A 13,167-nucleotide genomic window follows, 5' to 3' on the forward strand; every position below is an offset into this window, starting at 1 on the left:
TTATCATTAATAAGAAAATTTACAGGTTAAATATAAATGCAAATATAAAATATGTTTATTTTACCTACTTTTTCAATTTTTATATTACAAAATTAACTTTTTTTATTTAATGCAAGTTAAATAAATTATTATTTATAAATTATTATTACCTCCCAAAAGAATGGGAAAAGGATTTTTCATGATTCCCAATGTTTGAATTTCGATTTTGTTAATAATCTTTAATTATTATTATTTATTAATTATTTAATTGTAAATTTATATTAATTTTAATTTATTTTTATGAACAATAATCAGAAAAAAATGTTACTTCAAAATGTTAATGATTATAAAAACAAAACTGTGATCAAAATGTGATAATCGATCAAATACTCAATTTGTGTTATTTTATGAATAAAAAAATGGAATATATAATAAAGTTATGAATTTTACTTCATAAATATCCTATATAGTAACTTCATTTTAGTAGAATGGGTAGACTCGCCCTATACGAGAGATTTGTCAGCAGTTCTATACAAATATACAGTAACAGCGTAACTGTTAATATTTTCTAAAATTGATTTCACAGCTTTAAAGAGAGATAAATAGCGATTTTGAAACACCTATTAAAAGCCTTTTTTCTTCAATATTTACAAGAGTTTGACCACTTGAAAGTTGACAAACTGAAAAATGGGTAGACTCGCCCCGGTTTACGGTAATCTAATAGCTACGCCGCAGACAGTGTAAATAAATACAAATTTTCCATTTAACTTAATCTTTAAATATTTACTCGGCACAGATGAACTATTAGAGATAATATTTTTCATATAACGAAGTTTAAGCTAAGATATATTTAGTATGTATTAATGCAGCAGAATTAAAACTCACATTAGATACTGATTGATAAAAAAAAACTTTAATCATTCTATTTGTAAAACTTGCAGAAAATATATAATTTGATGTGATCATCAGAAAAATTTGATCATGTAATAGATCAGAAGCAATCAATGATTTATCCTTAACAGCTGTAAATGATCCGGATAACTTATTTCCATTAAATGTTATTTACGATGAAATTTTATCCTCATCCCTAACCAGAGCTTCGGACGTTTGGAATGGCATTCCTTGTTAAAGAGGAATAAATCAGATAAATCTAATTGAAAATAAAAAAAAAGAGAGTTAAGGGAGCAAGAAAAGCTTAACCCAATAATCTGACATTATCACGAAGCTTCTATTAGTTGTTGTACCTGTCTTTAGGATGTAACGAGTAATGAATGACTAGGATAAAGAATCCTTATTGGACAGCAAGAACTTCAAATACTTTACTTTTTGGTGTTCAGCCTTTTCTTTCTGTGTATGTTATACGGTTCAATACACAATAAATGCTTAAGTTTTGTGCTCAAAGGAATTTAAAAGTTTATTTTCAACAAGTAGTCTGTAATTGCGTACGAGTATAGAAATTTAAAAACTATTATATGTATCGACATTACTAGCATAACATAAAGCTATATATATATATATATATATATATATATATATATATATATATATATATATATATATATATATATATATATATATATATATATATATATATATATATATATATATATATATATATATATATATATATATATATATATATATATATATATATATATATATATATATATATATATATATATATATATATTGCCGAGTGGAAGGATTAAAACAAGTATTAGGCAGGGAAGGAAGGTACAAAATTTAAAATTTATTTATTAATTATTAGACAGAGAACAGCTATAAAAGTGGTCACGAAAAGTTTTGCACCTCGATATAAGTTAGGGGAATCGGTAAAATGCTTCGATTTAGGGAATGAGTGAAATCTTAGTAATTACTGTTGGTTTATGAAATTGGTCGCGCGATTTCCACAATGAGGAAAGGGAAAAATGTCTTGCTTTTAATTAATGCATACTTGAGCCAAAAATCGATTAATGGACAAGATGTGAATTTAAAAGTGTGAGAAAGCATTTAGTTTCGAATGTTTAGAGAAAATATATATATATGCCGAGTGGAAGGATTAAAACAAGTATTAGTCAGGGAAGGAGGGTACAAAATTTATTTATTGGTTATTAGACAGAGAACAGATATAAAAATGGTCAAGAAAAGTTTTGCTCCTCGACATAAGTTAGGAAAATCTTGCAAAGTAAATCCGTAAAATGCTTCGATTTAGGTAAAGAGTGAAATCTTAGTAATTACAATTGGCTTATTAAATTGGTCACGTGATTCCCTCAATGAGCAAAGGGGAAAATGTCTTACTTTTAATTAATGCATACTTGAGCCAAAGATAGATTAAAGGACGGGAATGTGAATTCAAAAGTGTGAGAAAGCATTTAGTTTCGAATAATATATTAAGGCAAGGATTTACGGAAAAGGAATAACATAAAAAGATTAATTGAAGCTTTATATAAAATCACATTGAAATACGAAACTTAAGTATAACACAAAAAATGACAAAAATGAATTAAAGAAAAGGCAGATCAGATTTACAAAGAAAATTAAAGAAATAAATAATAATTGCTTTTTACTGCGCATGAACTGGAAGTAAATAAAACCCATAGACCATAAAGCAAGTTAAAAATGTTAAGAAAACAGAGAAAATATAAAGTTTCAGAGAAGAAGAAGAAAAATTATTAATAAGCAAAATATTTTTAAGAATATTAAAAAAAAATAATAAGCCGGGAAACAAAATATGGAAAAGATATAATCTCGTTGTCAGCTAACAGAATTATATCCTCAAAATAAAATGCTTTCTAATATTGTATTAATATAGCTAAAGCAAAATATAACAATACGATAGTGCGAGGAACATCAAAACAATCGAAACTAAAATAAAGCATATTAAGAAAAAAATTTAAAAAGATTATTATGATTATTGATTATATATATCACGATTTATTAATGATTTAGTTATGTTTAATTTTCACTATTATACAATTTTGTTAAATAACATTTACCCCAAGGAAGAAATTTTGCTTCATAATCCTGACAATAAAATTATTATTTTTTTTTTTTGGATTAAAGTATTAGGAAGGAAGAAAATTTCTGCATTGTTAACTTATACGATAAAAGGAATGATTTTAAATTTTATATAAAAAATATTTATTTAAAAACTATTTTAAATCAAATAAATAGAATAAAAAAAATTGTAGTAATGTTTGTTCATCCAATAACAAATTGACAAACACTTTCAAAGTTTGGCAAGCAACGATGGATATCCAACTAATGTAATTAAAATCTTACTAAAATCTTTGAGTTAATTGTGTATTACAATTATTAATCAATTTATTAATTTTTTTATATACTTAAATTGATATTTTACCATTTGCAAATCCGCTTCGGGAATATATATATATATGTCACGGCGAAAGACCGAAATCGGTGGTTGTTGACTTTCACCGGTGAATGTCGACAAACACCAAATACGTCGGTGAAAGATCGAATATTTCAATACATTCTTGTACATTCGGACCCTCACCGGTATATGTCGACAATCACCGATATGCTTTGGTGAATGTCCGAAATATTTATTACATTCGATTTTATATGAATTTATTCGTGGATATAATTACATTTATTCGATATTTTAATCCTACACTGATGTTTTTTTAAGGTTCAGTGTCACTGCCCGGTATACCCTACACTGATGTTTTTTAAGGTTAAGTGCCACTGCCGGGTATACATTTGCTCGGTATTCCCTTCACTTATGTTTTTTTAAGGTTAAGTGCCACTGCCCGGTATACTTTTGCCTGGTTGCCTGATGTGTCTGTTAATCTATCGTCAGTAAGTATTAAAATATATCAAATAAATATAAATATATCAAATAAATATAATAATATTAACGAATAAATTAATATAAAATTTGATATAACAAATATTTCGGACATTCACCAAAGCGACTATGTGATTGTTGACATTCACCGGTGAGAGTCAGAAATAAGGGTATTTAGCAAATATTTCGGACATACACCAAGCGACTACGTGAATGTCAATATATATATATATATATATATAATATATACAATATATATATATATATATATATATATATATATATATATATATATATATATATATATATATATATATATATATATATATATATATATATATATATTGACATTCACGTAGTCGCTTGGTGTATGTCCGAAATATTTGCTAAATACCCTTATTTCTGACTCTCACCGGTGAATGTCAACAATCACATAGTCGCTTTGGTGAATGTCCGAAATATTTGTTATATCAAACTTTATATTAATATATTATATATATATATATATATATATATATATATATATATATATATATATATATATATATATATATATATATATATATATATATATATATATATATATATATATATATATATATATATATATATATATATATATATATATATATATATATATATATTGACGGAGCGGACGAATTGATGGTTTGACGGAAATTTTGGTTTTTAAAGTTATCGTTATAACCATACTGTTCAGTTACTATGTGGTTCATTAGAGTTATAGTTTTTATAACTATTTAACCATGTAAAGGGATTTTATTCTATGCTTTAGGTCAGGGATGGGCAAACTTTTTTGGTCGAGGGCCAAAAATCAAGAAAAAAAAATGTTTGGTGGGCCAAGTAAGATCTTCAAAATTTAAGAAAGAAAAAAAAAGCGATATAAAAGTTTTAATTTAAATATTTAGTGGGATGAAGGAAATTGCGATTTCATTTCTAAAAGTTCCTTACATTAAGGTTCGAAGTTAGATGTGCTTATTTTAAGGAACAAGGCTAAATCCTTTTCTGTTAGTCTACTTCTGAAATTATTTTTTCTAAGGTTCATAATTGAAAACTCTTGTTCACGTATATAAGATTAAGCTAACATAGCACTGATTTTCTGGGCGTGAAATTTTAAATTTTGGAAACTAGCTTTTGGTAATGATTTGTCAAACTTAGGCATAATTAGAAACAACTGCTTCAGATGATTGTTAGATTGTCCGCTCTTTGGAGCGTAAAATGCGCAGTCTGCCAAATGTGAAGTACAATTTACCTATATTAGATTCCATAAGTCAGCTCCTCGAGAAAGACAAACGCTAGTTGGAGCCAATCTACGGCTATTCTATAAAGAACTTCTGCTTTCAACATTTTACCAATAGAAGCTGTCTGTGCTAACTATTTCCATCAATTTATGTTTTGTAGAACAAAAATAGAGAAAGTAAAAATGTCATCAGTACTTTGTTAAAAAAGGAAAAACAGAAATAATTTTAAACATAGTCGACAATAAAATGGATGTATATTGTTTATATTTGCCGCTGATCGGCAAATAAAAATTCTATCCGCGGGCCGGATGAAATCCTCCGGCGGGCCACAGTTGGCCCGCGGGCCGTAGTTTCCCCATCCCTGCTTTAGGTTATCAGGGTAAAATTATCAAATTTTACCACTTTTACCCTATCTAATTACATCGTATAGAACCATAATTTTTTGCTAATTTTACAAAATCATTTACAGCATTGTTAAGTAAAAATTATAAAGCTTTTTGGTGTTCTAATTCATCCAGAAACACAGTAAGCTTTAGTATGTTAATGTTAATTTTAATGTTTCAAAATTTTGCCCGGTTGGGCTTTGTTAACTTTAAATTTCGAACAAGTTTACTGGAAAACAAGGACTGAACCATTTTCAAATGAAATTTTCCGCTTTTAGAATAAATATGATACATTACAATAAATTTTAAATCATTATAATTAATGAAATTTTCAGCAAAATTTTCACAAATGAAACCGGTAAATTGGTTTTTAATTGAAAAAATTCAAACTTTCAAATGCAAAAAATCAATTGCTTCAGCTTTAAGTAGTAGGAGGTGCTTTACAGCACTTTTTGTCACCATTTTAGTCGTTAACATCCGGACTTACAATTTAATTCTTTTTTCTCTAAACATTGTCACCAATTAATTTACTCGAGATATTCATTAGCCTTATCTCTTGTTTAATTTTAAGCTTATAACCTGGATTATTAGCCTCTAGTAATTGTTAAGCTTTATAAATTACTTAAAGATTTACTTTCAATTCAGTCTTTAATCTTTAACTATTTATTCAGAACTCCTTTTTTGTCATTCTATTACTTTAAGAGAGGTTATTTTTCTCGGCGTTTTATTTTTTTGTTTCCAACGGCTTCAATTAGTTCTTTTAATTTTAATCCGCAATGTAGTCATCTAATTTTATTTTCAATTGTTTCATTATTATTGTTATCTGCTATTACATTTCCCTTTTATTTTGTTTTAAAAAGTTTTATTATTATAAATTTTTTATTAATTTATTACACTGTTCTCAGAAATTTTTTTTAAATAACAATTTATTTAATTTTTATGTAACCATATTCAAACAAAACAGCCAAATAACCGTAAATAGGTTGGTATTCAAACAGATCACTGTGAGAAAAATCGTTTATTAACTCCTTTTACCCAATACGGTTGAACAAACAGAATTTTATCACACCATATAGCCCAATTAAGCCTCTTAGTTCCTCAAAGCTGGGTGAGATTTATATCTGAGAGGGTTAATATGTCAGTTTCTTAGCCGATAGAGCCGGGTTCGAGTCTCAGTGTTGACTCCACAATATTTCCTTCTTTCCCTTTAACACACAAAGAGCTTCCCGCACTCCTCAATTTGTGTCTTGTACTATTCAATGCCCAATTCTCCTTAATGCCAATGCCTTGCACTCTTCAATACCTAAAGAAAAGGCTAGCTTCAATGCCTAGTTAAATTCCATTTTGCGGTTTTGAAACCACGCTAGTTGTAAATGGTTAAGAAATCTTATAGTTTAGTATTCATGCTTTTATAACCATACTAGTTTAAAATGTTTTCAAAACCATAAAGGTAACAAACGTTCGTTACCCGTAAACTTTATTGTTAATTGAATGGACAGACTGCTGCCAGTTATTTTGCCATAATTTTAGAAGGAAAATTCTATCTATGTAAAGTATATTAATCTGATTTATTCAAGGTTTTTGGTTTCAATTATAATTAAAGTGTGAATGATTTGGTTTGAAAAATTTTAAATTTTCGAAACAGTTGGATAGTTAGACGTTAATTTATACAGCTAGCATCTTTTTTTTAGTAAATAGATATGCTCAGTTATTGCAACGTATTTCAGAAAAATTAGTAAAGATAACTGCTATTTCATCAAATCTGCCATCTTTGAGATGAAGGAACAAGGAAATGTAGTTAAGTTGACCGTTAATTTATACAGTGTTTAAATAACTCGATTTGAATGTGTACATCCTTTTCAATGTTAGCTTCATCTTGATTCTAAGAACAATAAGTTGCAGGGTTCAAACCCAGCTTAGCCAACTAACTACAATATTTTGCATCGATTTACAGTTAGCATTTCTTAAGAAAACCCAAATCGCATGAATCTCAAACAACATCAGTGCCCAAACTGGAGATATACGGTCGGTGTTCATTCTCAGTTTATTTTTACCGTCAGTGACAGAACACTTTTGTATAGTCATTGTCGGAGAAATTTTGATTTTTCGATACCAATTTCAAAGTAACTAAGCGTCGAAATTATATGCTTAACTGTTTTACTACAACGTAGTTTTAACTCTTAAAACATTGTAAATAAAAAATAAGTTAAATAAAATAATAAAATAATAAAAATTATATAAAGCATGATAAAAGTGTACGAATTATGGAACTAATTACAGTAATATATATATATATATATATATATATATATATATATATATATATATATATATATATATATATATATATATATATATATATATATATATATATATATATATATATATATATATATATATATATATATATTGTTATTGTTATTGTTAATTTACGTCGCACTAGAGCTGCACAATAGGCTATTGGCGACGGTCTGGGAAACACTCTGGAGGATGATCCGAAGACATGCCATCACAATTTTGATTCTATGCGGAGGGGATGGCACCCCCGCTTCGGTAGTCCGACGACCTGCGCGCGAAGTCGAGCACTTTACGGTAGCACAGTTTAACGAGGACCCATATCGCACACCCTCGGTCCCTACGCAGACTGATCCAAGTGGTCACCCACCCGCACACTGACCGCAGCCAGTGATGCTTGACTTCGGTGATCTGTTGGGAACCGTGTCTTAACGATCAGTCCACTGCGGGACTACATAATATATATATATAAGGTCAAAATGAGTCAACTCAGTATTTAAACTATGTATTCTGTTCAATGCTTAAATATTCCAATTCTATAGATTTCATGTTATTTCAGAACAAAAATTTGTCATTTTAACTTCAGAACCACTGATGAGTAATGAATTTATAGATAGAAAGTTTGCTAAAAACTATTTAACTATAAAGTAGGAAACAAAGAACTCCAACGTTGAAAGAAATATGTTTTGTTGTGTATATATTTTTTTAAAACTTGGCTTATGAATTTTTCCTCAAGATCAACGCTTGTGATTTATACGCAAGCTTGTTTCTTTAGAATCCTAAATTAATTTTACAACAAAATTAAAAATAATTTAATTAAACGATCGTAAAACCTTTCATTGAGCATGGATTTTGTTTCACTCATTAAATTTCCGATTCTATTGAGAGAGAATTTTTAAACCTAATCATTTGGCAGGGTCACCAGGGAGACTTTGAGAACAAATTGCTTTTTAAATTTGTAATTAATTTTAGGTGATTAAAGAAACTTATTAAATATTTTTTGCCCCAGAGTAATGAACAATTGTGTAAAAAGTTAATTCCTAATAATATTTCGCAATTTTGTATTCATTATTTTAATTGAAAAATTGGGAAGACACTAATTTGAAGCTCAATATAAAAGTAAATATTTAAATTGTTTATGAAAGAGTCAATAAGTAAAAATACTGATTTAATAATGTCTATCGCGAAAAATGTGGCGTAAAAAGTAAATATCCATATGATTACTTTAAAATTAAGAAAAACTACTCTTTAAGTTTAAATCTTCATTTGAAATAATAATAAAAACCAAAAATACAGTACTAATCGAGAATACTAAGAAAGGTTGATAAGCAAATGTTACAGGTTAACATTTAAATTTAGATTAAAAAATATTTTACAGATTATTCTTATTAAATTGCTTTATAGCTTTTATTTACTTTTACTGTTGACAACCAAAGAAATATTGATTTTCTGGGACACATCATGAAAATTGGATCTCATCATGTTAATTATGTATCTTATATGACTGCAGATGTCGGTCATTATTTTCATTAAATTATAATGTACAATGCTCCAAGAAAAGAGACAACCCTGAATAACTTTTGATCTAATGATCGAATCTTCAAGTTCCGTTCTATGACTGCATCTCAATGATTCGAGGTGTGATCTAAAATACACTAATTAATTCGTGCAGACGATTTTTAAGTTACGAAATGAGTCACAGGAACGAACTGTCTCTAAACATAGCTTTTTTTTGACATATTCAGATTTTTGACCCCCAAAATGTAGGGGGAAGCCTCAATTCGGGAAAAGTGTTTCTCATAGTTTGGATTGGTCCCCCCAATGTTAATTGCATTTTTGGCATTTTTCACCTTATTTTGAGAACATTTTAACTGAATTGAAAAGATCTTTGCACTCAATTGTAGAATTCGTTTATCCAAAGATAATTCCATGCAAAAAAAAAAATTTTGAAAAATATTTGTTATTTTTATTATTTTATTTACTAACAATTATTGGACTTTCAAATTTTAAGGTTTATTAATTTTTACATATTAATAAACCTTAATATTAATTATCAAGCATAAGATTTTACACTGCAAAATTTAAAATTTGAGAAAAATCGGTTGAACAGTTCTTGAGAAATTTAATTTTAAATATACGACTTTTTTAAAATTTGATTTATTAGGAACTATTCAGCCAATTTTGCTCAAATTTCGTATTTTGCCATGTAAAATTAGATACTTTAAATTGTTGTAAAAATCGTACACCTTTCTATTCAAATTTATTTAGACTGTTCTTAAATTATTACTATTACTAAATAAAATAATAAAAAATCATAACTATTTAGTAAAATGTATGTTTTGCATGAATTTATCTTTGGATAAACTAATTTATAATTGCGTGCAATTATTTTTCAATTCTCTTAAAAAGCTCTCAAAATATGATGAAACACGCAAAAAGTAAAATTAACATTAGTGTGTCCAAAGTTCGTCGGAAAAAGTTAGGTTTATTTAGAGAAAGTGCCTTTTTGTGTGTGTTTTAAGCTGAAGTATTGTCTGCACCAATTAATTGGCATATTTAAGGTCAACTCTTCGAACCTTTAAGATGGAGTCCTGGAACGTGAAGATCAGATTATCAGATCAAAACTTATTCAGGGTGACAGTTTTTTTTCCGGCTTATTTTACATGAAAACAATAAAGTAAGAATTTAGGTAAATGAAAAAAGAAGTCGTAGTATCTAAAATATTCATTGCACAGAAACTATATGCAAGTATGCTGATAAGAATGGTTACATATTAGAGGAGGCCTGAAATATTATTTTAGTGGTTTCATAATATTTTTGATAATATAATTAGAATTTTTGATATTCAAGCAATAAATAGATTTTTTTTATGATCTAATATTCTCTAAATTTTGATTTAATTACATAAGAAGAATTATATTTACTAAATTGAATAACTGTTTTATTTTCTAATACATTTTCAAGTCATCATATTTTATAATTCTTTTAAATGCATTAAGAAGTACTTCAACCTTTAGCTAAATAATTTATTTTCGTAAATCAAATACTAACAATATTTCTGTCATCAAGATCTGATGGCCAAAGATAAAGATAACCATGATACAATAGCTATTCACGAGTGATACTAGAAACAGCAATTAAAAATAAAATCTCTTAGATAATTGTTTACAAACTTGGTAAGAAAGATTGGATTTTTCTATTAAGGAAAGAAATACTTATCGCATATTACCCACAGTTAAGCTTAATCGCATCTCTGGAGATTTCTTCTTCAACGAAGTACTAACAGCCTTTGGCTGTTCTAGAAGCCATCAAATTCATTTTTTCCTTTTTTTCCGTCTTTTTTTTCTTTTTTGTAACGAAAACTTTTGCTGTGTCTGTGTCAGATAGTCTTAAGCATGTAACTTTGGGACGCTCGAATTTTCTAAAAAAAAAAAAAAAAGTTCAAATCTTTTTTTTAATCCTTTTACTTTTAGCATCTTGCTTTCTTAACATCAATCAAAGATTTATGAAGTAAAAAAAAAGTTAGAAAATGTTTCATTTAATAACACATTATAAGAAAATTTCTGTATCTTTATAAGTGTAACTTGTAAGGTAGAACAGCTGACAAAATTTAGGAAAATACATGATATGGAAAATCATTGCATAAGAATATCCAAAAGCATCTCGAAAATTTTGCCTTTCAACAAAACGATTAATTAAAATTTTTCAAAAAGGGGCGTATCAAAAACTTTTGCAAATACCTTGAATAAAAGAACGTAATGAGAAAAACTTTTGAATTAATGATTAATGTTTAATTTACTAAGATTTTTCACTCCACTGAAATAGCTGTAAAATTAAAAAAGTTTGTTATTAGAAAGTGATAATGTCTAGGCAAGCAATCTGAAAAATTACCTACTTCGTTTTTTTCAGACTATTTTAATCTTTCATACTAACTTATGAATGTTTTATTGTTTTTGAAAAAGAACAGTGCTCGATACTGTCTTAAAAACTCAATGCTTTTAATATATTGCAGCATCATGTAGTGCTAATAAATTTTAATGTTTTTTTCTGTTTTTAGGTAATGGGAGAAATTTTATTATTGTTACAAGGTATTCCGAAAGAAACATCTTTATAGCTTATACAAAAAAACATACACATTATTTTTTTAGAAATTAATAACCAAGCTAGAGCAATAAAAAGAGAAACAAAATCACTCTCGAAATCTATTGAATCACTACTGAGAAAAGTGGGACTTAAACAAAAAACTAACTTGATTGCCGTCGAAAACAAAAAAAAGTATAAAAGCGATTTCTTAACTTCAAATGTCACCAAGTGATTGGAATATTTTTCATTTAACTTTTAACAGTGATTTGACAGATTTCAGATTTTTCCTGTCTTAAATGATTATTTACGATCTCTGGGTGTACAGTTTTTGAGCTTCACTTTTGACAAGGATGCTGAAAAGGCGTATTAAGGGTGGTAATTACGGAACACATAGCAAATCAGAATTATTGACATGTTCACAGTAAGAAATTAATCATGACTTACATGGGATTGGTTTGAAACTTGGTTAGCATTAAAGTTTAAAGCTCCAAGCTAGAAAAAAATACGATTTATATGTTATAATAAACGAAATAAGTTAAAGAATGAAAGTGTTATTAGAGATTTCTATGAGTATTTTAAATATTTCCATATATTTTTACTAAAAATAATCATAATTGTGTTTTGTAGCAAAACATCTAAGCATAAAAACTCAACTTAAAAATTTTGAAGCTTAAAAATATTCCTATATTTATGAAACAAAGGGACTAATTGATGAGTAAATTTAAACTAATAAATAATTTTTTATAGGAATTTTATTTTAAATTAACTTAAAAACTTTTTCATTAATAATGGATAGAGAATGAGGATAAGAAATAAGTACGCTAAATAAACTTTCTAATTGAAGGCTCTCTTATGCCCAAATAAATCTTAACTAATTACATCATTTCAACAGTAAATCGAAATTGATTCCTTTTTTTTTCAAACACAATTAAATTTATTCAATTAAATACCGATATTCCGTAATTTTAATTTTCAATTAAATTAAATCTTGATGTTAGTTTAACTCATAATCATTATTAGATTAAAATGGAGCTAATAAAACTGCTTAGAGACAGAAAAGTTATTCAAACTATTTAAGAAAAAAATATTATTGGACATTTTAAAATTTAAATTAAAGCTAGATATCCATGGTAAATCGAGATCTTCCTTATCTAAGTTTAGTTATTTTTCAAAGTTCCAGGAAAAATAATTTTTTTATTTATTTGAAATTTGAGAAAAAAAAGCAACATTGATTGTAAATAATTTTAATTAGCAATTTAACTTTCTAATTGTTCACTTTCAATACATGAATGACTTTTCTGCTAGATGTATGTAATGTAAACCTGGAGATATTCTTGCCATATCCAACCAATTTCCA

Source organism: Parasteatoda tepidariorum, chromosome 2, assembly GCF_982258835.1.
Source record: "Parasteatoda tepidariorum strain Cologne lab strain chromosome 2, Ptep-v5.0, whole genome shotgun sequence".
Taxonomy (NCBI): Eukaryota; Metazoa; Arthropoda; class Arachnida; order Araneae; family Theridiidae; genus Parasteatoda; species Parasteatoda tepidariorum.